Here is a 26157-nt window from a genome sequence, read left to right as displayed (position 1 = left end):
ATCTATTTTTATGCAGGAACAAATTCAAATTGATGACATTATAAGTACAAGTGGCAGATCTTAAATTGGCGGATCAACTGTGTCATGCGAAACAAAACATGCACGATGGCATGGCAGATCAGGAGTTTAAACTAGCCTATTACAAGGCATCTGATGGCCCAATGAGAATAAGTGTTGTCGATTTATCAGTACAGCAAATTATTCTGCTTAAAACACCGACTTATGATTGTTGGCGGGTTGCAGCCTCGGGATCTTCCTGCACCTCTTCTTCATCTTCAGCTCCTTGCTTATCCATCAGCTGGAAGTCAGGCGTGGCCCAGTTGATACCGGTCAACGCTCTAAACACAGCTTCATCATCAATAAGATTGGATGGATCAATGTGAGGAGCAAAGGTGTGCTTACGAATCGGCGGGATAAGATCTTCTGGCTGGTGAACCGGTGCGCTAATTCTCTTATTGTCTGCATCATAAGCCGCTTGGTACGAAGATAGACTGGTCTCATTAGCTAACTTGCTTGCTAAGGGTCGCATGGCTCTTGCTATCTCTGCAAAATCATCAGCACTGAAGACAGGTCCATCTTCTTTGACACAGGGGCAGCCGTTGGCCAAATCTTCCGGGTCAAGATCAGCTTGCTAGGCTTTTGCCCGGCTTAAGGCAGTTAAAGCGCCGGCTCTGGAAGCTCCCTGTTTTAAATCATCAATTCTTTTTGGCAGCACGGATAACTGCTTCATTGTATCTTTGATAAGTGTTGAAGAAGGATATTTCTTGTGCAGTGTGGCAGCGATGGTTCGTTGGGCACCAGTATATAACTGCTCTACAAGAGTGTAGACAGCTTTAAGCCGGATGCGCATGTCTGAGCCCAACGTCGCGCTCCGAGAACCTATATCAGTAAAGTTATGGGTAAGCCGACAGCCGTTTATAATATAATTAGGCAGACGCATGGGAAATATGTTCTTACCAAAGATAGCTGATGACGTAATATTAATCTGCTGTTTTAAGCCGGATAACTCCTCAGTCACCGGCTTAAGTGCAGTTTCAGCATCTTCTGCTCTCTTCAATAGAGCTGCCTTTTCAGTTTCCCAACCATCTTTCTCAGAGTTGAAGTTCTCTTTTAGCTGCTCAATAGTTTCCAAAGCAGATTTCAGTTCTGATTTGGCTTTGGATGTCTCCGATTGTTGAGTTTTGATGTTGGCCTTAAGATCATTAAGCCGCGAGTCTTTTTCGGTCAATTCAGCCTGTGACATAAGTACACACAGACAAGGTTATGATCATGATTACCTTTTGAAGTCCCAAGCACAATACAAGTATTAATCTTGGCACTTGGGGGCTAATGCATATTGCTCTTTTTTAAGACAAAATTTTTGGAAGTCCCAAGCACAATACAAGTATTATCCTTGGCACTTGGGGGCTAATGCCTATTTGCTCTATTTCAAGACATCCCTATGACCCGGACAAGTGATGTCATCCGATTTATAAAGACTACAAATTGGGTTGATTTTAAAAGTCAGTTAGTCCCGACTTATTCATGACTGATTAAGCCGGCCCTTGGGGGCTACAAATGCAATGTTGATTCTTGCTAGTTAAAGTCCCGGCTTAACATGGTTATTAAGCCGACAATTGGGGGCTACACACGCAAAGTTGAAGTACTGATATTATAAGTTCCAGTTCATCTTGAAAGAATAAACCGGCCCTTGGGGCTACTGGATTTGATCTATGCAGTTATTGAAGTTTACAACACATTCTATCCTATCATGTCCACTAAACTTGGCGGCTAAGGGAAGTATATTCACATTAAAAAGGAGTTGCAGTATTTACCTCATAGCGCTCTTTCATCAGGTTCACTAAGCCGGCTTCAAAGTCACGGCTGGTATACAGGCGGTTCAAATAACCAGAATGGATGTCTTGAGCACTGAAATGGGTGTAGCTCTCCAAATCTACCTTCCACTTGCCTTTGTCTTCAGCAGAAATTTCTTCTTTGGCATTGTGCTTGGATAAGACAGTAGATTGACCCGGAGCTGTAAATCCAATTCCAGTGATAACAACATCATCAGTCTTCTCCTCAGCAGGTTTAATTGGGCTGGGCGGCTTAGAGATAGCCGGCTCAACGTCCATATCATTTGGGGAGACTTCATGGTCTTGTGGCGGCGGATCATCAAGGGTGGCCTCAGCAATCAGGTTAGAAGGTTCTGATTGTTGTTTCTCCGGTTCAGAACGGTTGGAGTTGTCGACCGGCTTATTCAGCTTTGTCTTCTTGCTGGGTTTGGCTTGGCCCCTGAAAATAAGCATAAAGAGGTCAGTATAATGGTCAAGCATAAGGTGTGAATGATTACAATGTATCCCTACCCAGGTACAGTCTTGAAAGTTGGGATTTGTGTTCCTATTGACTCGCCAGAGGAGGAATGAGAAGTCCCCTGATAGTTTGAATCAGACGGGTTAAGAGGTTGTCAGAAATGACCCACCTTGGGATAAAACATGTCAGAAATATGTAAGACCTCTTGGCGGCGTTTGTGAACCGGTGTGTTTGGTAAGCCGAAGGAAGTAATCACATTGCCACTATGCCGAGTGGTGCGGCGAGCTTTGAGTTGCTGTTTCTTCAAAAGAAAGTTGGGATCCAAGTGATCTAGAGGGTGAGAAAAGCTTACTTTTGGGCTTGCTTGTCGGGTTTTCTGTGTTGGCAGAGGTTCTGAGCCGGAGGAAAGAATAATTACCTCTGCATCACCTGCACGGATGGCCTCTGCGTCGTCCTGATAACAATCATTGTCAATGAGATGCATAAAAAAGGAGCCAAGCGAGTCAAGGTCTACCTCTGACTCATGGTCATCGTCGTCATCATCAATGTTTAAATCAGCGGAATCAACGGTCTTCTTCTTGGCAGTCTTCTTGGTGGCCTTGGTTTTGGTACGAGCCGTTTTGGCCGGCTTATCTTGCGGTTTCTTCTTCCAAAATGGAGAATCATCCTGTTAAGGTCAAAAAGGTTATAAGTGGGTGCAACTATTGAAAATATGAATTGAGCAGAAGGTGTGCAACACTTATAGCTGGCGGCTTGTTGAGGGTACAGAATGGACTGAGTCCTGTTTTGCTGCATTCCTTTAAAGGTTCATTCAGCAGTTTTTTGGTGGCTTCAGTAACTTCCGCGTTAGACAGTTGAATGTCAAAGTGGCGCTGGGGATCTTTTACATCACCAATATAATCAAACATTAAGCTAGGGGACGGCTTAATGGCAAGATACTCCAAGATATCCAGCACCAAACAAAGTCGACACCGGTTAAGCCGTTGGCCATAAAGGCCCTGAGCTTAGAAAATGATGGTGCATATTTGGCACGTTCCTTTGCATTGAGCCGTGAAGGGAGTGGATGTGTGCTACTAAGTCGGTGTTCATGGTAACCCGACAGAGGATTCTCACCAGCTGGAGACGTATCTTGACAATAGAACCAAGTTTGGTTCCAGTCTTTGGGGTGACTATGCGGCTTAGCATGAGGAAAGCTGACCTCTTTCCTCTTTTGAATTGAAACTCCACCAAGCTCTTGGTTGGGCCCGTCAGTAAATTCTGTTTGACGGTTTAAATAATAAAATTCTCTGAATAGATCAACTGTGGGCTCCTCTTGAAGATAAGCTTCACAGAACACTTGGAAATTGCAAATATTGGATACAGAGTTGGGTTTGATATCTTGAGGGTGAAGTTGGAAGAAATGAAGCACATCGCAGAAAAACTTTGAGCCGGGTGGGCTGAACCCCCGACTAAGGTGGTCAGTAAAGACAATCACTTCTCCGTCCTTAGGTGTAGGAGGATTTTCTTCACCAGGGGCCCTCCAATGGATGACCTCTTTCTTGGCTAAGGCGCCAGTTGCCACATGATTGTTCAGATCTTCTTCAGTAATTCGGGATTGGACCCAGTTGCAGGATGTATACGTCTTAGCCATTTGTTCTTAATGATCTGAAAGAGAGATTAGGCCGGATCAAGATTATATGGTTAAGCTGACAGATGGTTTAAAAGGTAAACCGGAGATTACATGAAGTATGCATGAGTGTTAAACCAGAAATTGGCATTGAAGGTATAAAGATGAAGCTATTGGCGGCTTAAGAGGGGACTAATGGTGCCTGCCGGGTTACGGTTTTTGAGTTAAGCCGCCCCACAATTATTGAAGTATAGATCTGAGAAAGGAAAAATCGCTAAGTGTTGATAAACAGGTTTCACAGATTGATATTATGATTTTGGATCTACGGCGCTGCAGATAAATGGAAAATATCTAGACCTAAAAATGGTGCTTAAGCAGTTCATATGTCCAGATCGGATGTTAGCGAAAATAAATGCTACAACTACCACCGCACACGAGAGGTACCAAGTTTGAATCAAAAAGAGAAGGTTACAGCAAAGAGCTAAGATGAACTTCGACAAACGCATACAAAACCGTAATGGGATCTAAGGGAAAGGAAGAAGAAGAACTCACCAGAGTTGTTGAACAACGGAGGCGCGCGGAGAGATTCTGGTCAAAGTCAGGTTGATGCAGCAGCCTTTGTTGAGGTAGCGGCGAAGGTCGACGGCGGCGGCGGAGCTCGGGCGATGAGGCGACACGAGGTGGAAGACAGATGAAGAGGCAAGGGGGGAAGTGACAGGGACCCCTGGCCCTATTTATAAGGATGGAAGGATAAGTGTCATGCGCGGGAATCGAGGAGACCAAAAATGGATATGTGATGGCGCAGACGTCTCGATTTTTGGAGGTTCATTAAAATAGAAGATTTATTTAGATTTGGGCCTTGTGCAATATTAATGACAGGTGACGTCATGGCGGGTTACCACAATCCCAGGAGATGACATCATGGCGGGTTACAAGATCTTGCAAGGATAAATGAAGAAGGATTTTTCTAAGTATTGAAGATTGACATGAACAAGTTCAAATCAATCTGGGGCCTAATGTTGGGGATATAACTATTGGGTGTGACCCTCCTAGGAGGGGCCGGGTTACACCTATGGCAGTTCATAAGACAAAGCCCATGAAGATGTTGAAGATGGCGGTTCACGAAGTAGACCTGCTAAGGGTCCGAAGCCCAAAGGCGACTTAAGGCCCATAGGTGTAAACTGCCATATATGTATGACTTGTATTGTAAGGCAAGTGTAATTAGTCACCGAGCCGGACACGTTGTTATGAGCCGGTCAGGACTCCGTGAGCCGCTGGGTGTCAACCTGTGTATATAAAGGGACGACCCGGTGGCGGTTTAGGGCAAGAAACAAGAGATCGAAAGCTAGGTCAAGCGTATTTGCTCCCTGGTAATCGAGACATAAGCAATACCACCTCAAACTGGATTAGACCTTTACCTTCACCGCAAGCGACCGAACCAGTATAAACTCCCTGTGTCCTTTGTCCCATTTAACCCCTTTAAGCTAACCTAGTTGCGATGGCTCCACGACTAAGTCCTCACACTAGGACATCTGCCGTGACAATTCCACGACACTTCCCGAACCTGTTGATCACCGTATCGCGGAGAAATCCTCTGTTTTCTTTTCTTGTTGTTTTCTGACAGATTCAGCTAGACCAACATCATGTCTTCCTCACCCTTCAACAATGGAGAATGAGACACAAGGTTGGTTCAGGAGGATTTAGGGAGGGATGAAGCTGAAGAGGTTGCTATGGAGGAAGAAGAGGAAAATCCTTTTGGGGTTCACTCTCCGGCCTCCGTGAGTGGCATATTAGCTGGCATCTCTACTCACCCTAATCCTCATCAAGCCATAGGATCATCGAACAATCAAGCAAGCCTGGAAATACAAGAAGAACTCCCACCGAGGAGGCCCTTACACAAGTTACACCGTAACAATTTTCGCAATTTGATTCACAATTATGGGTTCGAGAATACTCCTCGTAGGCACATACCGTCCAACTGGGACATATCTCGGCCAAGAGAAAACAGTGCAAGAACAAAACCTTGGGGCCCGAAGAATAAACACATAATGGCTGAGGTGAAGAAAAACAGTGAATTAAATTATCAAGCCCTTCGGGAGATTCAAGGTTTGAAGAATCTACTCATGGTTATATTGGAGAATACTTCTTCATCATCACCACCATCATCTTCTTCATCCCCAAAGGAGAACTGAGTATCGGGTATGGGCACTCCCCTTGGCTTCCGCCAAGCTTGGGGGAGGTGCCCCGGTATCGTATCATCCCACTATCTCTTTGCTTTTACTTATCTTAGTTCGATCTTTTGCTTTAGAATAAAGTTTAGTTCGATCCTTTCTTCTTTGAGAGTTTGCTTAGTGATCTATCATTGTAATCGTGTGCAAGTTATATAATAAAGTTTAGTTTGAGTTTTTGCTTTCTTTACTTTCATGTTGCAAATAAAGAAAAGAAATAAGAAAGGAAAAAGAGAAAGTAAATAAATAAAAGAAAGGAAATAAATCAATAAGATCATATACTAATCCTATGGTAGGTGATAGCACCACATAAGGAAAAGTATAAGTAGAAAATTTTATTAGAGATTGACAAACATAACATTAGTCATGTGATGCAACTCATGAAAGAATTAATAAGGGAAGGGAAGATTCACATATAAATATACTATCCTATAAATCTTTTGTGATTGTGAGCCCTCATCAAAATATTATATGCCAAAAGTGTTGACGTTAGACAAGGAAGACAACTTAATGGTTTATGTTTGTTTATATTCACAGAGAAGTCATATTGTCATAGATCCTTCAACATGTGGTGCTTGCCCCCTATCTTTGCTGGCCAAAATTCCACACGAAGTAGAGATACTACTTGTGCATCCAAAAACCCTTAAACCCAAATCTTATTTTCAAGTGTCCACCATACCTACCTAGGGATTGAGCAAGATCCCTCAAGTAAGTTGTCATCGGTGCAAAAAGCCAATAAAAATTGCTTCTAAAAGTGTGAGATCATTTAGTGTAAGAGAAAATTGAGCGTTGTACTAACTTGGATGACAAATAATAAAAGCAACAGACTGCATAATAAAGGTTGTCATCTTAAGGGGCAATACAACGTGACGTTCTTTTGCACTAAGGGATTGAGCATACAAACAAATAAGTGCATCACAACCTCTGCTTCCCTCTGCGAAGGGCCTATCCTTTACTTTCATGTATTTACTTTTATGCAAAGAGTCAAAGTTTTCCTTCTATTCCTTTTTATTTTTCTCCTCTGGCAAGCATCATGTGGTGAGGAAAGATCTAGGCACATATGTCCAGTTGAATATAGATAGCATAAGTTATTATTGTTGACACCACCCTTGAGGTGAATATGTTGGGAGGCTAAACTATAAGCCCCTATCTTTCTATGTGTCCAGTTGAAACGCTTTGCTCATGTATACGTGATGAGAGTTAGCAATCATAGAAGACTATATGATGGTTGAGTATGTGGACTTGCCTAAAGGCTCTGACACGTGACCCTTCCTGAAAAGATGATGAATTGTAGTTGCAAAGTTGACTGAGAACATAGTTTGTTGGTTTCTAATAGAGTTTTTGCTTTACTTTGATTGTGTGATGAACTGCTACTTATTCATGAGAAGTGTATGATAAAAGTTCTATGATAAAAGTCTGTTTAAATTTGTTGTTGTTATAATAATCAACATGATGCTTCTATGTCCATATTTTGTTTTTATCGACACCTCTCTCTCAAAGCATGTGGACATGTTTTTTTATTTTGGTTTTCGCTTGAGGACAAGCGAGGTCTAAGCTTGGGGGAGTTGATACGTCCATTTTGCATCATGTTTTCCTACTGTTATTTATAATGTTTTTATCCATAATAATGCTTTTTGGAGTAATTCTAATGCCTTTTCTCTCATAATATGCAAGGTACACACCAAGAGGGAGAATTCCGGCAGCTGGAAATCTGGACCTGAAAAAGCTACATCAGGCTACCTATTCTGCACAACTCCAAACAAGATGAATCTTCACGGAGATTTTTTATGGAATATTTAAGAATTATTGGAGCAAATAACTACCAGAGGGGCCCCACCAGGTGGGCACAACCCACCTGGGCGCGCCAGGGAGCCCAGGCGCGCCCTGGTGGGTTGTGCTCACCCAGGCCCACCTCCGGTGCCCATCTTCTGGTATATAGGTCATTTTTACCTAGAAAAAATAAAGAGAGGACTTTCGGGACGGAGCATCGTCGTCTCGAGGCGGAACTTGGGCAGGAGCAGTTTTGCCCTCCGGCGGAGCAATTCCGCCGGGGGAACTTCCCTCTCGGAGGGGGAAATCATCGTCATCATCATCACCAACAACTCTCCCATCTTGGGGAGGGCAATCTCCATCAACATCTTCAACAGCACCATCTCATCTCAAACCCTAGTTCATCTCTTGTGTTCAATCTTGTTACCGGAACTATATATTGGTGCTTGTGGGTGACTAGTAGTGTTGATTACTATATGGTTTATTTGGTGGAAGATTATATGTTCAGATCCATTATGCTATTTAATACCCCTCTGATCTTGAGAATGATTATCATTTGTGAGTAGTTACTTTTCTTCTTGAGGTCACGGGAGAAATCATGTTGCAAGTAATCATGTGAATTTGATATGTGTTCGATATTTTGATAGTATGTATGCTGTGATTCCCTTAGTGGTGTCATGTGAACGTCGACTACATGACACTTCACCATATTTGGGCCTAAGGGAATGCATTGTGGAGTAGCAATTAGATGATGGGTTGCGAGAGTGACACAAGCTTAAACCCCACTTTATGCGCTATTTCGTAAGGGACCGATTGGATCCAAAAGTTTAATGTTATGGTTAGAATTTATTCTTAATACTTTTCTCATAGTTGCGGATGCTTGCGGGAGGGTTGATCATAAGTAGGAGGTTTTTTCAAGTAAGAACAGAACCTAAGCACCGATCCACCCACATATTAAATTATCAAAGTAGCGAACACGAATTAAACCAACATGATGAAAGTGACTAGATGAAATTCCTGTGTACCCTCAAGAACGCTTTGCTTATCATAAGAGACCGTTTTGGCCTGTCCTTTGCCTCAAAAGGATTGGGCTACCTTGCTGCACTTTTGTTACTACCATCGTTACTTGCTCGTTACAAATTATCTTGCTATCAAACTACTCCGCTACTTACAATTTCAGCACTTGCAGACATTACCTTACTGAAAACTACTTGTCATTTCCTTTTGCTCCTCGTTGGGTTCGACACTCTTACTTATCGAAAAGAGCTACAATTGAACCCCTATACTTGTGGGTCATCAGTATTTGATACTAGTTCTGTTGCTCATATTTGCAACTCGAAACAGGGGCTACGGATTAAATGAAGATTGGCTAAGGACGAGGTGATGATGCGCGTCGGAAATGGTTCTAAGGTTGATGTGATCGCCATTGGCATGCTACCTCTACATCTACCATCGGGATTATTTTATACCTGAATAATTGTTATTTGGTGCCAGCGTTGAGCATGAACATTATATCTGGATCTTGTTTGATGCGAGACGGTTATTCATTTAAATTAGAGAATAATGGTTGTTCTATTTATACGAGTAATATCTTTTATGGTCATGCACCCTTGATGAGTGGTCTATTTTTGTTGAATCTCGGTTGTAGTGATACACATATTCATAATATTGAAGCCAAAAGATGCAAAGTTAATAATGATAGTGCAACTTATTTGTGGCACTGCCGTTTAGGTCATATTGGTGTAAAGCGCATGAAGAAACTCCATGCCGATGGACTTTTGGAATCACTTGATACTTGCGAGCCATGCCTCATGGGCAAGATGACTAAGACTCCATTCTCCAGAACAATGGAGCGAGCAACTGACTTATTGGAAATAATACATACTGATGTATGTGGTCCGATGAGTATTGAGGCTCGCGGCGGGTATCGTTATTTTCTGACCTTCACAGATGATTTGAGAAGATATGGGTATCTACTTAATGAAACATAAGTCTGAAACATTTGAAAAGTTCAAAGAATTTCATAGTGAAGTGGAAAATCATCATAACAAGAAAATAAAATTTCTACGATCTGATCATGGAGGTGAATATTTGAGTTATGAGTTTGGTTTCATTTGAAACAATGTGGAATAGTTTCGCAACTCACGCCACCTGGAACACCACAGCGTAATGGTGTGTCTGAACGTCGTAGCCGTACTTTATTAGATATGGTGCGATCTATGATGTCTCTTACCGATTTAGCGCTATCGTTTTGGGGTTATGCTTTAGAGACGGCTGCATTCACATTAAATAGGGCACCATCTAAATCTGTTGAGACGACACCATATGAACTGTGGTTTAGCAAGAAACCTAAGCTGTTGTTTCTTAAAGTTTGGGGTTGCGATGCTTATGTGAAAAAGCTTCAACCTGATAAGCTCGAACCCAAATGGGAGAAATGTGTCTTCATAGGATACCCAAAGGAAACTGTTGGGTACACCTTCTATCATAGATCCGAAGGCAACATATTCGTTGCTAAGAATGGATCCTTTCTAGAGAAGGAGTTTCTCTCAAAAGAAGTGAGTGGGAGGAAAGTAGAACTTGATGAGGTAATTGTACCTTCTCGAATTGGAAAGTAGTACATCACAGAAATCAGTCCCAGTGATTCCTGCACCAATTAGTGAGGAAATTAATGATGATGATCATGAAACTTGAGATAAAGTTACTACCAAACCTCGTAGGTCAACAAGAGTATGTTCCGCACCAGAGTGGTACGGCAATCCTGTTCTGGAAGTCATGTTACTAGACCATGACAAACCTATGAACTATTAGGAAGCGATGATGAGCCCAGATTCCGCGAAATGGCTTGAGTCCATGAAATCTGAGATGGGATCCATGTATGAGAACAAAGTGTGGACTTTGGTTGACTTGCCCAATGATCAGCAAGCCATAGAGAATAAATGGATCTTCAAGAAGACTGATGCTGACAGTAATGTTACTGTCTACAAAGCTCGACTTATTGCAAAAGGTTTTCGACAAGTTCAAGGAGTTGACTACGATGAGACTTTCTCACCCGTAGCGATGCTTAAGTCTGTCCGAATCATGTTAGCAATTGCCGCATTTTATGATTATGAAATTTGGCAAATGGATGTCAAAACTGCATTCCTTAATGGATTTCTTAAAGAAGAGTTGTATATGATGCCACCAGAAGGTTTTGTCAATCCTGAAGGTGCTAACAAAGTGTGCAAGCTCTAGCGATCCATTTACGGACTGGTGCAAGCCTCTCGGAGTTGGAATATACGCTTTGATAGTGTGATCAAAGCATATGGTTTTATACAGACTTTTGGAGAAGCCTGTATTTACAAGAAAGTGAGTGGGAGCTCTGTAGCATTTCTAATATTATATGTAGATGACATATTGTTGATTGGAAATAATACATAATTTCTGGATAGCATAAAAGGATACTTGAAAAGAATTTTTCAATGAAAGACCTCGGTGAAGCTGCTTATATATTGGGCATCAAGATCAATAGAGATAGATCAAGACGCTTAATTGGACTTTCACAAAGCACATCCCTTGATAAAGTTTTGAAGAAGTTCAAAATGGATCAGTCAAAGAAAGGGTTCTTGCCTGTGTTACAAGGTGTGAAATTGAGTCAGACTCAATGCCCAACCTCTGCAAAAGATAGAGAGAAAATGAAAGTCATTCCCTATGCCTCAGCCATAGGTTCTATCATGTATGCAATGTTTTGTACCAGACCTGGTGTGTTCCTTGCTATAAGTTTAGCAAGGAGGTACCAAAGTAATCCAGGAGTGGATCACTGGACAGTGGTCAAGAACATCCTGAAATACCTGAAAAGGACTAAGGATATGTTTCTCGTTTATGGAGGTCACAAAGAGCTTGTCGTAAATGGTTACGTCGATGCAAGCTTTGACACTGATCCGGATGACTCTAAGTCACAAACCGGATACGTATTTATATTCAATGGTGGAGCTGTCAGTTGGTGTAGTTCCAAGCAGAGCGTCGTGGCGGGATCTACGTGTGAAGCCGAGTACATAGCTGCTTTGGAAGCAGCAAATGAAGGAGTCTGGATGAAGGAGTTCATATCAGATCTACGTGTAATACCTAGTGCATCGGGTCCAATGAAAATCTTTTGTGACAATACTGGAGCAATTGCCTTGGCGAAGGAATCCAGATTTCACAAGAGAACCAAACACATCAAGAGACGCTTCAATTCCATCCGCGATCAAGTCAAGGAGGGAGACATAGAGATTTGCAAAATACATCCAGATTTGAATGTTGCAGACCCGTTGACTAAGCCTCTTCCACAAGCAAAACATGATCAACACCAAGACTCCATGGGTGTTAGAATCATTACTATGTAATCTAGATTATTGACTCTAGTGCAAGTGGTAGACTGAAGGAAATATGCCCTAGAGGTAATAATAAAGTTGTTTCCTCATATCATGATAAATGTTTATTATTCATGCTAGAATTGTATTAACCGGAAACTTAGTACATGTGTGAATACATAGACAAAACAAAGTGTCCCTAGTATGCCTCTACTTAACTAGCACATTAATCAAAGATGGTTAAGTTTCCTAACCATAGACATGTGTTGTCATTTGATGAACGGGATCACATCATTAGAGAATGATGTGATGGACAAGACCCATCCGTTAGCTTAGCATAATGATCGTTTAAGTTTTATTGCTATTGCTTTCTTCATGACTTATACATATTCCTCTGACTATGAGATTATGCAACTCCCGAATACCGGAGGAACACCTTGTGTTCTATCAAACGTCACAACATAACTGGGTGATTATAAATATGCTCTACAGGTGTCTCCGAAGGTGTTTGTTGAGTTGGCATAGATTGAGATTAGGATTTGTCACTCCGAGTATCATAGAGGTATCTCTGGGCCCTCTCGGTAATGCACATCACTATAAACCTTGCAAGCAATGTGACTAATGAGTTAGTTACGGGATGATGCATTATGGAACGAGTAAAGAGACTTGCCGGTGATGAGATTCAACTAGGTATGATGATACCGACGATCGAATCTCGGGTAAGTAACATACCGATGACAAAGGGAATGACGTATGTTGTTATGCGGTTTGACCGATAAAGATCTTCGTAGAATAGGTAGGAACCAATATGAGCATCCAGGTTCCTCTATTGGTTATTGACCGGAGATGTGTCTCGGTCATGTCTACATAGTTCTCGAACCCGTAGGGTCCGCACGCTTAACGTTCGATGACGATTTGTATTATGAGTTATGTGTTTTGGTGACCGAAGTTTGTTCGGAGTCCCGGATGAGATCACGGACATGATGTGGAGTCTCGAAATAGTCGAGAGGTAAAGATTCATATATTGGAAGGTTGTATTCGGACATCAGAATGGTTCCGAGTGATTCGGGTATTTATCCGGAGTACCGAGGGGTTACCGGAACCCCCCAGGGGAAATCATGGGCCTCATGAGCCATGGGAGAGAAGAGGGGACAACCCACAAGGGGAGCCCCCCCCCAAGGGGAGTCCGAATAGGAAGGGGAGGGGGTGCGACCCCCCTTTCCCTCTTCCTCTCCTCTCCTTCCCTCTTCCCCCCTCCGTTGGAAGGAAGGGGGGGCGAATAGGACTAGGAGTGCTAGTCGGTTCCCCCTATGGCGCGCCCCTTGGCCGGCCTCCTCCCTCTCCTCCTTTATATACGGGGGCAGGGGGCACCCCATAGCACATCAGTTATTCTTAGCCGTGTGCGATGCCCCCTCCACAGTTTACTCCTCCGGTCATAGCGTCGTAGTGCTTAGGCGAAGCCCTGCGCGGATCACATCACCACCACCATCACCACACCGTCGTGCTGATGGAACTCTCCCTCGACCCTCTGCTGGATTACGAGTTCGAGGGACGTCATCGAGCTGAACGTGTGCTGAACATGGAGGTGTCGTACATTCGCTACTTGGATCGGTTGGATCATGAAGACGTTCGACTACATCAACCGCGTTAACCTAACGCTTCCGCTTTCGGTCTACGAGGGTACGTGGACACACTCTCCCCTCCCGTGAATCTCCTAGATAGAACTTTCGTGATCGCAGGATTTTTTTTGAAATTGCATGCTATGTTCCCCAATAGTGTGGAGGAGAGCTTCGCACGCGACGATGAACACCGAGATTTGGAGGAAAGAATTCGGGGCTAGATCATGGAAATCTAGCCCGTAGTAGAACATGAGGCCCCGGACGAAGGGATGGAGGGGAAACCCTATGCCTTGGAGGAAGTGAGGAATAAACACAACCCTTTCGCCGGGATCCGGAGTGGGGATGACGTGATCTTTGGTAGGGAGCCTATGCGCGATGTTCGCGGACAGGTAGCCTGCTCCTCAGAGCTCCTTGATGTCCCTTTTAGTGACGCAGGAGGCCTCTGATACGTCTCCAACGTAATCTAGAATGTTTTATATGCATTTATATGCTATTTTATATGATTTTTAGGACTAACCTATTAATCTAGAGCCCAGTGCCAGTTTCTGTTTTTTCATTGCTTTTGAGTATCGCAGAAAAGGAAAACCAAACGGAGTCCAATTGACCTGAAATTTCACGGAGATTGTTTTTGGACCAGAAGAAGCCCACGGAGCATCGGAGATGGACCAGAAGAGTCCCCAGGCACCCACGAGGGTGGGGGGCGTGCCCTACCCCCCTGGGTGCGCCCCCTACCTCGTGGCCGCCTCGGAGACCCCTCTGACTTGTTTCCAACGCCAACAGCTCTTATATATACCCAAACTTCCAGAACATAACCTAGATCGGGAGTTCCGCTGCCGGAAACCTCCAGAGCCACCGAAAACCAATCTAGACCCGTTTCGGCACCCTGCCGGAGGGGAGAATCCCTCTTCGGTGGCCATCTTCATCATCCCGGCCCTCTCCATGACAAGGAGGGAGTAGTTCACCCTCGGGGCTGAGGGTATGTACCAGTAGCTATGTGTTTGATCTCTCTCTCTCTTGTGTTCTTGATTTGGCATGATCTTGATGTACCGTGAGCTTTGCTATTATAGTTTGATCTTATGATGTTTCTCCCCCTCTACTCTCTTGTATTGGATTGAGTTTTCCCTTTGAAGTTATCTTATCGGATTGAGTCTTTAAGGATTTGAGAACACTTGATGTATGTCTTGCATGTGCTTATCTGTGGTGACAATGGGATATTCACGTGATCTACTTGATGTATGTTTTGGTGATCAACTTGCGGGTTCAGTGACCTTGTGAACTTATGCATAGGGGTTGGCACACGTTTTCGCCTTGACTCTCCGGTAGAAACTTTGGGGCACTCTTTGAAGTTCTTTGTGTTGGTTGAATAGATGAATCTGAGATTGTGTGATGCATATCGTATAATCATACCCACGGACAATTGAGGTGACATTGGAGTATCTAGGTGACATTAGGGTTTTGGTTGATTTGTGTCTTAAGGTGTTATTCTAGTACGAACTCTAGGATAGATTGAACGGAAAGAATAGCTTCGTGTTATTTTACTACGGACTCTTGAATAGATCGATCAGAAAGGATAATTTTGAGGTGGTTTCGTACCCTACAATAATCTCTTCATTTGTTCTCCGCTATTAGTGACTTTGGAGTGACTCTTTGTTTCATGTCGAGGGATAGTTATATGATCCAATTATGTTATTATTGTTGAGAGAACTTGCACTAGTGAAAGTATGAACCCTAGGCCTTGTTTCCTAGCATTGCAATACCGTTTACGCTCACTTTTACCACTTGTTACCTTGCTGTTTTTATATTTTCAGATTACAAAAACCTATATCTACCATCCATATTGCACTTGTATCACCATCTCTTCGCCGAACTAGTGCACCTATACAATTTACCATTGTATTGGGTGTGTTGGGGACACAAGAGACTCTTTGTTATTTGGTTGCAGGGTTGTTTGAGAGAGACCATCTTCATCCTACACCTCCCACGGATTGATAAACCTTAGGTCATCCACTTGAGGGAAATTTTCTACTGTCCTACAAACCTGTGCACTTGGAGGCCCAACAACGTCTACAAGGAGAAGGTTGCGTAGTAGACATCAAGATCTTTTTTGGCGCCGTTGCTGGGGAGATTAGTAGGTATATCTTTAGATCTTGCAATCGAATCTTTTAGTTTTGTTTTATCACTAGTTTAGTCTATAAAAGAAAATTACAAAAAAATGGAATTGAGGGTGCCTCATATGCTTCATCTTTTTAATGTCTTCCGTGAAAATAAGGATTCCAATAATTGTGCTCAATTGCTAGAGAAAGAATGCATTAAAATGTTTGGCACTAAATCTTTGAATGATGAGCATGATTTCAATGTTGTTAGTACGAATTCTTTGAATATCCATGATGCTAATGATATGCAAAGCTACAAGCTTGGGGATGCTATGTTTGATGAAGATGATATTTTTTGTCCCCCAAGTTTTGATGAGCAAATTTATTATGATGAAAGCATGCCTCCTATTTATGATGATTATTGTGATGACACATATGCTATAAAGGATAAAGATAACCATGAAACTTGTCATCATGATTTTAATTTTCAATTGGATTATGCTTCACATGATAATTATTTTGTTGAGTTTGCTCCCACTACTATTCATGAGAAGAAGTTTGCTTATGTGGAGAGTAGTAAAATTTTTATGCTTGTGCATCATGAAAATAATGCTTTGTGTGATGGTTATATTGTTGAACTCATTCATTATGCTACTAAAAATTATTATGAGGGAGGAATATATGCTTGTAGGAATTGCAATAATATCAAGTTTCCTCTCTATGTGTTGAAAATCTTGAAGCTATGCTTGTTTTACCTTCCTATGCTAGTTGATTCTTGTTCTCCTAAGTTGTTTGCTCACAAAATCCCTATGCATATGAAGTGGGTTAGGCGTAAATGTGCTAGTCATATGCTTCATGATGCTCCCGTTATGTTTCAATTCTTATCTTTTATGTGAGGATCATTGTCATCATCATGCCTAGCTAAAAAGGCAATAAAGAAAAGCGCTTGTTGGGAGACAACCCAATATTTACCTTTACTGTTTTTGTGTGTTAACATGATTATTCTACTGTAGTAATCATGTTTTATAGCTTTTGTTTCAATAAAGTGCCAAGTAGAACCTTTGGGAAGACTTGGGTGAAAGTTTATGTGATCTTGCTGTAAAAAACAGAAACTTTGCGCTCACGAGATTAGCTGTCATTTCTTACAGAAGAGTGCTTTTAAGTTGATTATTTTTGAAGAGGATTAATAGACAAATTCCGCACGTCCACCAATTTATTTCAGAATTTTTGGAGTTACACAAGTATTCGAGAGTTATAGATTACTACAGACTGTTCTGTTTTTGACAGATTCTGTCTTCTATGTGTTGTTTGCTTATTTTGATGAATCTATGAGTAGTATAGGAGGGTGTGAACCATAGAGAAGTTGGAATACAGTAGATATTACACCAATATGAATTTAGAATGAGTTCACAATAGTACCAAAAGTGGTGATTTATTTTCTTATACTAACGGAGCTCATAAGCTTTTCTGTTGAGTTTTGTGTTGTGAAGTTTTCAAGTTTTGGGTAAAGATTCGATGGACTATGGAATAAGGAGTGGCAAGAGCCTAAGCTCGGGGATGCCCAAGGCACCCAAGGTAATATTCAAGGACAACCAAGAGCTTAAGCTTGGGGATGCCCCGGATGGCATCCCCTCTTTCGTCTTCGTTCATCGGTAACTTTACTTGGAGCTATATTTTTATTCACCACATGATATGTGTTTTGCTTGGAGCGCCATGTCATTTTATTTTGTTTTGCTTGCTGTTTGAATAAAATCCCAAGATCTGAATTTCTTAAATGTTAGAGAGTCTTCACATAGTTACATAATTATTCGACTACTCATTGATCTTCACTTATATCTTTCGGAGTAGTTTGTCATTTGCTCTAGTGCTTCACTTATATCCTTTTAGAGCACGGCGGTGGTTCTATTTGAAGCAATAGATGAACTCTCATGCTTCACTTATATTATTTTGAGAGTCTTTTAGAACAGCATGGTAATTTGCTTAGGTTATGAATTTAGTCCTAATATGATAGGCATCCAAGAGGGATATAATAAAAACTTTCATATAAAGTGCATTGAATACTATGAGAAGTTTGATTCTTTATGATTGTTTTGAGATATGAAGATGGTGCAGAGTCATGCTAGTGGAGTAATTATGAATTTGAGAGATACTTGTGTTAAAGTTTGTGATTCCCGTAGCATGCACGTATGGTGAACCGCTATGTGATGAAGTTGGAGCATGATTTATTTATTGATTGTCTTCCTTATGTGTGGAGGTCGGGATCGCGCGATGGTTAACTCCTACCAAACCTTCCCCTAGGAGCATGCGTGTAGTACTTTGTTTTGATGACTTGTAGATTTTTGCAATAAGTATGTGAGTTCTTTATGACTAATGTTGAGTCCAGGGATTATACACACTCTCACCCTTCCACCATTGCTAGCCTCTCTTGTGCCGCACAACTTTCACCGGTACCATAAACCCACCATATACCTTCCTCAAAACAGCCACCATACCTACCTATTATGGCATTTCCATAGCCATTCCTTGATATATTGCCATGCAACTTTCCACCGTTCTGTTTATTATGACACGCTCCATCATTGTCATATTGCTTTGCATGATCATGTAGTTGACATCGTATTTGTGGCAAAGCCACCTTCATAATTCTTTCATACATGTCGCTCTTGATTCATTGCATATCCCGGTACACCGCTGGAGGCATACACATAGAGTCATATTTTGTTCTAAGTAATCAAGTTGTAAGTAAACAAAAGTGTGATGATCATCATTATTAGAGCATTGTCCCAAGTGAGGAAAGGATGATGGAGACTATGATTCCCCCACAAGTCGGGATGAGACTCCGGACTAAAAAAAGAGAAAAAAATAGGCCATAAAAAAAGAGAAGGCCCAAAACAAAAAAATAAAAAAAATGAGAGAAAAAGAGAGAAGGGACAATGTTACTATCCTTTTACCACACTTGTGCTTCAAAGTAGCACCATGATCTTCATGATAGAGAGTCTCCTATGTTGTCACTTTTATATACTAGTGGGAATTTTTCATTATAGAACTTGGCTTGTATATTCCAAAGATGGGCTTCCTCAAATGCCCTAGGCCTTCATGAGCAAGCAAGTTGGATGCACATCCACTTAGTTTCTTTTTGAGCTTTCATAAACTTATAGCTCTAGTGCATCCGTTCCATGGCAATCCCTACTCACTCATATTGATATATATTAATGGGCATCTCCATAGCCCGTTGATACGCCTAGTTGATGTGAGACTATCTTCCTCCTTTTGGTCTTCTCCACAACCATCATATTCTATTCCACCTATAGTGCTATATCCATGGCTCACGCTCATGTATTGCGTGAAAGTTGAAAAGGTTTGAGAATACTAAAGTATGAAACAATTGCTTGGCTGAAATCGGGGTTGTGCATGATTTAAATATTTTGTGTGATGAAGATAGAGCATAACCAGACTATATGTAACGCCCTCGATGCGGCTATATCTCCCACGTGTCGAAGCACGACTTAGAGGCATAACCGCATTGAAAGCAATGTCGCAAGTGAGGTAATCTTCACACAACCCATGTAATACATATGGGAAAGAGATACATAGTTGGCTTACAATCGCCACTTCACACAATTACATGAATAAAGCATTACATCATCCAGATACAATCAAGGTCCGACTATGGAACCAAAATAAAAGAAGAACCTCAAATGCGACAAAGGTCCCCGATCGACCCCAACTGGGCTCCACTACTGATCAACTAGAACGAAACAACACAAAGGGCAAGATCTTCATCGAGCTCCTCCTTGCGCTTGGTTGCGTCACCTGCTCGGTAACATAGGCACCTGCAAACTGGTTTTGGAAGTATCTGTGAGCCACGGGGACTCAGCAATCTCGCACCCGCGAGATCAAGACTATTTAAGCTTATAGGAAGGATGGAGTAATGAGGTGGAGCTGCAGCAAGCGACTAGCATATATGGTGGCTACAATCGCAAAAGAGAGCGAGAAGAGAAGGCAAAGCACGGTCGGTAAAAGTATGATCAAGAAGTGATCCTATAGCAACCTACGTCAAACATAACTCCAACACCGTGTTCACTTCCCGGACTCCGCCGAGAAGAGACCATCACGGTTACACACACGGTTGATGTATTTTAATTAAGGTCAACTTCGGGTTTTCTACAACCGGACGTTAACAAATTCCCATCTGCCCATAACCGCGGGCACGGCTTTCGAAAGTTCAAATCCCTGCAGGGGTGTCCCAACTTAGCCCATGACAAGCTCTCACGGTCAACGAAGGAATAGACCTCCACCCGGGACACTCCGATCAGACTCGGTATCCCGGTACAACAAGACATTTCGACAGGGTAAAACTAAACCAGCAACACCGCCCGAATGTGCCGACAAATCCTGATAGGAGCTGCACATATCTCTTTCTCAGGGCACACTCAGATAGGTCAAGCTACGAGTAAAACCAACCCTCAAGTTTCCCCGAGGTGGCCCCGCAGGCTGCCCAGTTCGGACCAACACTCAGAGGAGCACTGGCCCGGGGGGGTTAAATAAGATGACCCTTGAGTCTGCAGAACCCAAGGGAAAGAAAAGGCTAGGTGGCAAATGGTAAAACCAAGGTTGGGCATTGCTGGAAGAGCTTTACTTAAGGCGAACTGTCAAGGGGTTCCCATTATAGCCCAACCGTGTAAGGAACGCAAAATCCGGGAACATAACACCGATATGACGGAAACTAGGGCGGCAAGAGTGGAACAAAACACCAAGCATAAGGCCGAGCCTTCCACCCTTTACCAAGTATATAGATGCATTAATTAAATAAGATATATTGTGATATCCCAACAAGTAAACAGGTTCCAACAAGGAACAACATCCCCATGTTCCAACAAGGAACAAACTTCAATCTTCACCTGCAACTAACAACGCTATAAGAGGGGCTAAGCAAAGCGGTAACATAGCCAATCAACGGTTTGCTAGGACATGGTGGGTTAGAGGTTTGACATGGCAATTTGGGAGGCTGACAAGCAAATGGTAGGCATCGTAGCATTGGCATAGCAAAAGAGCGAGCAAACTAGCATAGCAAAGATAGTAGTGATTTCGAGGGTATGATCATCTTGCCTGAGATCTCGCAAGGAAGAAGAAAGAGTCCATGAAGAAGACAAACGGACGAAGACGAACGAATCCTCACAACTCCGGAACGAAACCGAAGCTAACGAGAGAAGCAACCCGGAAAGAAACAAACAACATAGTAAACACACAAGCATAAACAAGTCATGATGCACAAACAAGTATGATGCATGTCCGGTTTAATGAGGCATGGCATGGCAAAGTGCAACAAACAATACTACAAGTTAAGTGGAGCTCAATATGCAACGAGGTGCATGTTGACGAAACACCACATCAATTATTTAGTTATCTCTCGTTTAAGCTACCCAACAATATTAACTGTTGTTAAACATGGCAAGAGGTGAAGCATAACATAAACTATACCGTCTAAACAATTTAAATGGGGCCGGATATAAAAACAACAAATCCGGTAAATCCCCATATGCATTTAGCAATTTAATGCAACAACAAGTTTAAACATTTTAAATGTTGTTATCATGATGCGGATGACATATACAGGTTTTATGCAATTTTTATAAAAACGTTAACATAAGCATGTTATGAAGCATTAGTCGCCATGGCGGAATGAAAAGGGTGCCACGGCGGCGAAACAGAAATGGTGCCACGGCAACATATCCGAAAATGATGCCATGGCAACATATCGGTTCCGGTAGCTCACAGAGATACCGGTGCAAAAGGAGGCGTGACGTGAGCGAGTCATGCAAGATGGTGGGGTGATCCCGACTACTGGGTGTCCCACCGGATAGTGGCATGGAAACGAGGAACGTGCACGAAACAAACGGGCACGGTGCAAACATATCGTACATCTCATACAACACATGCATTCGATCACGATCGGTCATCTCGGGGTTATACCTTTGAAGCGTGCGTTTTCGGGGCGGATCGAGTTTGGTACGATGTAGAGGAAGTAGGCGTTCACGGGACATCGTGGAAGTAGTCGTTCGCGGCGTCGGTAGAGGTACATCTTGTTTCGTAGTCGTTCGAACCATCGGTAGCGGTACTTGATGAATCCCGAAACGAACTTGGCGTCTTCGTGCGTAGGGGTACTTGGCGTTTCCGGAGACGACGGTAGAGGTACTTGACGCGTCGTTGTGGTACTTGGCAAAAATCATAGAGACGATGCTTGGCGGTCCTGGGATGGTCTTGGCGTCCATGTAGTCGATCTTGCAGATCTTGACGGTCCAACACAAAACATCACAAGGGGCCTCGTGAGCGATGACGATGCTGAGCAGGAACTTGGGCGAACTGCATTGGCCGAAACGGAAGGTGGGGGTCGGCTTGTAGCAGAGGAACGGCAGGAGCAGGGGAGCTCCAGCAGGGACCGAGGCAGACCCTGGCGAGGCACAGCCAGGTCCGGTGGTGGCGGCAGCAGGCTCTAGTGGTGGCGAAAGGGCGCGACGACGATGGGGCCCCTGGTCGCCGTAGAGGAAGCAGAGGAAGGCGCGGGTGGCCATGGCGCTGAGCGACGAGCTGCTACTGCTCGAAGCGGACAGAGGCAACTAGGGGGCACGGACGAGGCCGGGAAGACGGGGATGAGCGCCCAGGTCGCAGGGGAGGCGGGCGACGGAGCAAGAGGTGCACGGAGGCCTCGATGTGCAGGGGGTCGCTGGGCAGGGACAACGGCCGCGGGACTTGGCGCGGCGGCGGCTTTGGGCCGGACCAAGGAGGAGGGCAGCGAGGGGATCGCGTGCAGAGGCGACGGGGCCGCCGGAGTTGGTCTCTAGGTGGTGTTGCGGAGGCCGGGCGCGGGGCCGGCAGGGGCGTGGTCGCGGGGCTCGGGAGGAGAAGCAGGGCGCGGCGAGCGGAGACGGGGCGGCGTCGAGCGCACAGGGCGAGGAGAAGGGCGAGGAGGTCCTGGCACGGGGACGGCAGGGCGAGGTGGAGCGGGGGCACTCGATGCAGGAGGAGGAAGGGCCAGGTGGATCGGGAGGAGCGGGGCTCTCCCTGGCGATGCGAGCATGCGTGCGATGGGGATCGAGTGCGACGCTGAGGGAGGACGAGGAGGGGGGTTCGAGGGAGAGATGTTTAGCGGATCGGGCAGAGAGTTAGGGTTAGGAGGGACTGGGCCGGAATGGATGGGCCTTGGCCTTGGGCCGGCGCGGGAGGATGGGAGGCCCAGGCTGCTGGGCTCCTTCTCTCTCTCTCTCTAAAGAAAATAAAAACAAAACAGAGTTAGGAAAGAAAAGAAAGAGGGGTTAGGGGAAGAAGTAGGACATGGGGATAATTTTTCCGGACTCGCAAAAATGAGTTTGTTCCGAGAAAAATAGAAAGGCCAAGATTGAAAGATTAAATACAAACTCATTTGATTTAAATTCAAATGATTTGAATAGGAAGTGAGGTTTGGGGAGGTCCAAAAATGTTCGGATTTTTGGTGGAACTCCGGAAAATGATGAAATAATTTATGGGCAGAGTTGGAGATCAAGGATTAAGATAATAAAGGCATTGGGATATTTTGCAAGTGTGTTAAGGTGATTCCAAAACAATGGAATATTTTATTATATCTCCCTATATATCGGGAGGGTATGTTATAAAGAGAAGTCACCCTTCCCTCGATTTAAATGGATCGAAGATCCATACAATTTATTTAGTTGAGGTTTTAAAAATTAATGATATGATGGCATGATGCAATGCAAATGATGCAACAAACAAAACAAATCACACGACGAAACTCGGAATAGCTGGAAGTCTTCTGGAGCGTCGGTCTCGGGGAGTTACACTATATGATTTTGTAGGGATAGCTTTCTTTGGCCATGTTATTTTGAGAAGACATAATTGCTTTGTTAGTATGCTTGAAGTATTATTGTTTTTATGTCAATATTAAAATTTTGTCTTGAATCTTATGGATCTGAATATTCTTGCCACAATAGAGAAGATAAACATGTAAGGTAGCATTCCACATCAAAAATTCTGTTTTTATCATTTACCTACTCGAGGACGAGTAGGAATTAAGCTTGGGGATGCTTGATACGTCTCCAACGTATCTATAATTTTTGATTGTTCCATGCTATTATATTATCCATCTAGGATGTTTTATATGCATTTATATGCTATTTTATATGATTTTTGGGACTAACCTATTAACCTAGAGCCCAGTGCCAGTTTTTGTTTTTTCCTTGTTTTTGAGATCGCAGAAAAGGAAAACCAAACGGAGTCCAATTGACCTGAAATTTCACGGAGATTGTTTTTGGACCAGAAGAAGCCCACGGAGCATCGGAGATGGACCAGAAGAGTCCCGAGGCACCCACGAGGGTGGGGGGCGTGCCCTACCCGCCTGGGCGTGCCCCCTACCTCGTGGCCGCCTCGGAGACCCCTCTGACTTGTTTCCAACGCCAACAGCTCTTATATATACCCAAACTTCCAGAACATAACCTAGATCGGGAGTTCCGCTGCCGGAAACCTCCAGAGCCACCGAAAACCAATCTAGACCCATTTCGGCACCCTGCCGGAGGGGGGAATCCCTCTTCGGTGGCCATCTTCATCATCCCGGCCCTCTCCATGACAAGGAGGGAGTAGTTCACCCTCGGGGCTGAGGGTATGTACCAGTAGCTATGTGTTTGATCTCTCTCTCTCTCGTGTTCTTGATTTGGCATGATCTTGATGTACCGTGAGCTTTGCTATTATAGTTTGATCTTATGATGTTTCTCCCCCTCTACTCTCTTGTATTGGATTGAGTTTTCCCTTTGAAGTTATCTTATCGGATTGAGTCTTTAAGGATTTGAGAACACTTGATGTATGTCTTGCCATGCTTATCTATGGTGACAATGGGATATCACGTGATCACTTGATGTATGTTTTGGTGATCAACTTGCGGGTTCCGCCCATGAACCTATGCATAGGGGTTGGCACACGTTTTCGTCTTGACTCTCCGGTAGAAACTTTGGGGCACTCTTTGAAGTACTTTGTGTTGGTTGAATAGATGAATCTGAGATTGTGTGATGCATATCGTATAATCATACCCACGGATACTTGAGGTGACATTGGAGTATCTAGGTGACATTAGGGTTTTGGTTGATTTGTGTCTTAAGGTGTTATTCTAGTATGAACTCTAGAATAGATTGAATGGAAAGAATAGCTTCGTGTTATTTTACTACGGACTCTTGAATAGATCGATCAGAAAGGATAATTTTGAGGTGGTTTCGTACCCTACAATAATCTCTTCGTTTGTTCTCTGCTATTAGTGACTTTGGAGTGACTCTTTGTTGCATGTTGAGGGATAGTTATATGATCCAATTATGTTATTATTGTTGAGAGAACTTGCACGAGTGAAAGTATGAACCCTAGGCCTTGTTTCCTAGCATTGCAAAACCGTTTATGCTCACTTTTACCACTTGTTATCTTGCTGTTTTTATATTTTCAGATTACAAAAACCTATATCTACCATCCATATTGCACTTGTATCACCATCTCTTCGCCGAACTAGTGCACCTATACAATTTACCATTGTATTGTGTATGTTGGGGACACAAGAGACTTTTTGTTATTTGGTTGCAGGGTTGTTTGAGAGAGACCATCTTCATCCTACACCTCCCACGGATTGATAAACCTTAGGTCATCCACTTGACGGAAATTTTCTACTGTCCTACAAACCTCTGCACTTGGAAGCCCAACAATGTCTACAAGGAGAAGGTTGCTTAGTAGACATCAGCCTCCCACTTGCCCTTGGAACTGGATCCAGACATGGCTGAGGAGGTTGGTGGCGGTGGAAAAGAATGAATTTTTGGGCGCTGGAGCTCGGAGATGGGAAGGCTGGATCTAGAAGAAGGCATGAGGGAGAAAGGAGGGATCTTTGCCCTCTTATAGGCAGTGAAATACCAAACGCCCGCCTCTCAAGCCTTAAAACTCGCCTGTTCCCAAAGGGATCGTGCGAACGACGCGGTTGGATTACCCAAAACCGTATTAATGGGAATCTCGTAATGGGCGGGCATGATCTCCGTTTTGACAAGACGTGCCAATGGAGGCTATGCCTCGAAACACGAAACGGGGGCGTGGGAACGGTTCGAAATGTTAAGAGCCAGATGTGATGCTTCGTCGAAAAAAATTGTCAGTAAAAGATAGTGTTTTGTTTTGACATTCTGCCTTCGTGGCTAAGGGTTATATTGACTATAC

This window comes from Triticum dicoccoides, chromosome 5B (assembly GCF_002162155.2).
Source record: "Triticum dicoccoides isolate Atlit2015 ecotype Zavitan chromosome 5B, WEW_v2.0, whole genome shotgun sequence".
NCBI lineage: Eukaryota > Viridiplantae > Streptophyta > Magnoliopsida > Poales > Poaceae > Triticum > Triticum dicoccoides.
Note: the sequence above shows the minus strand (reverse complement) of the source record.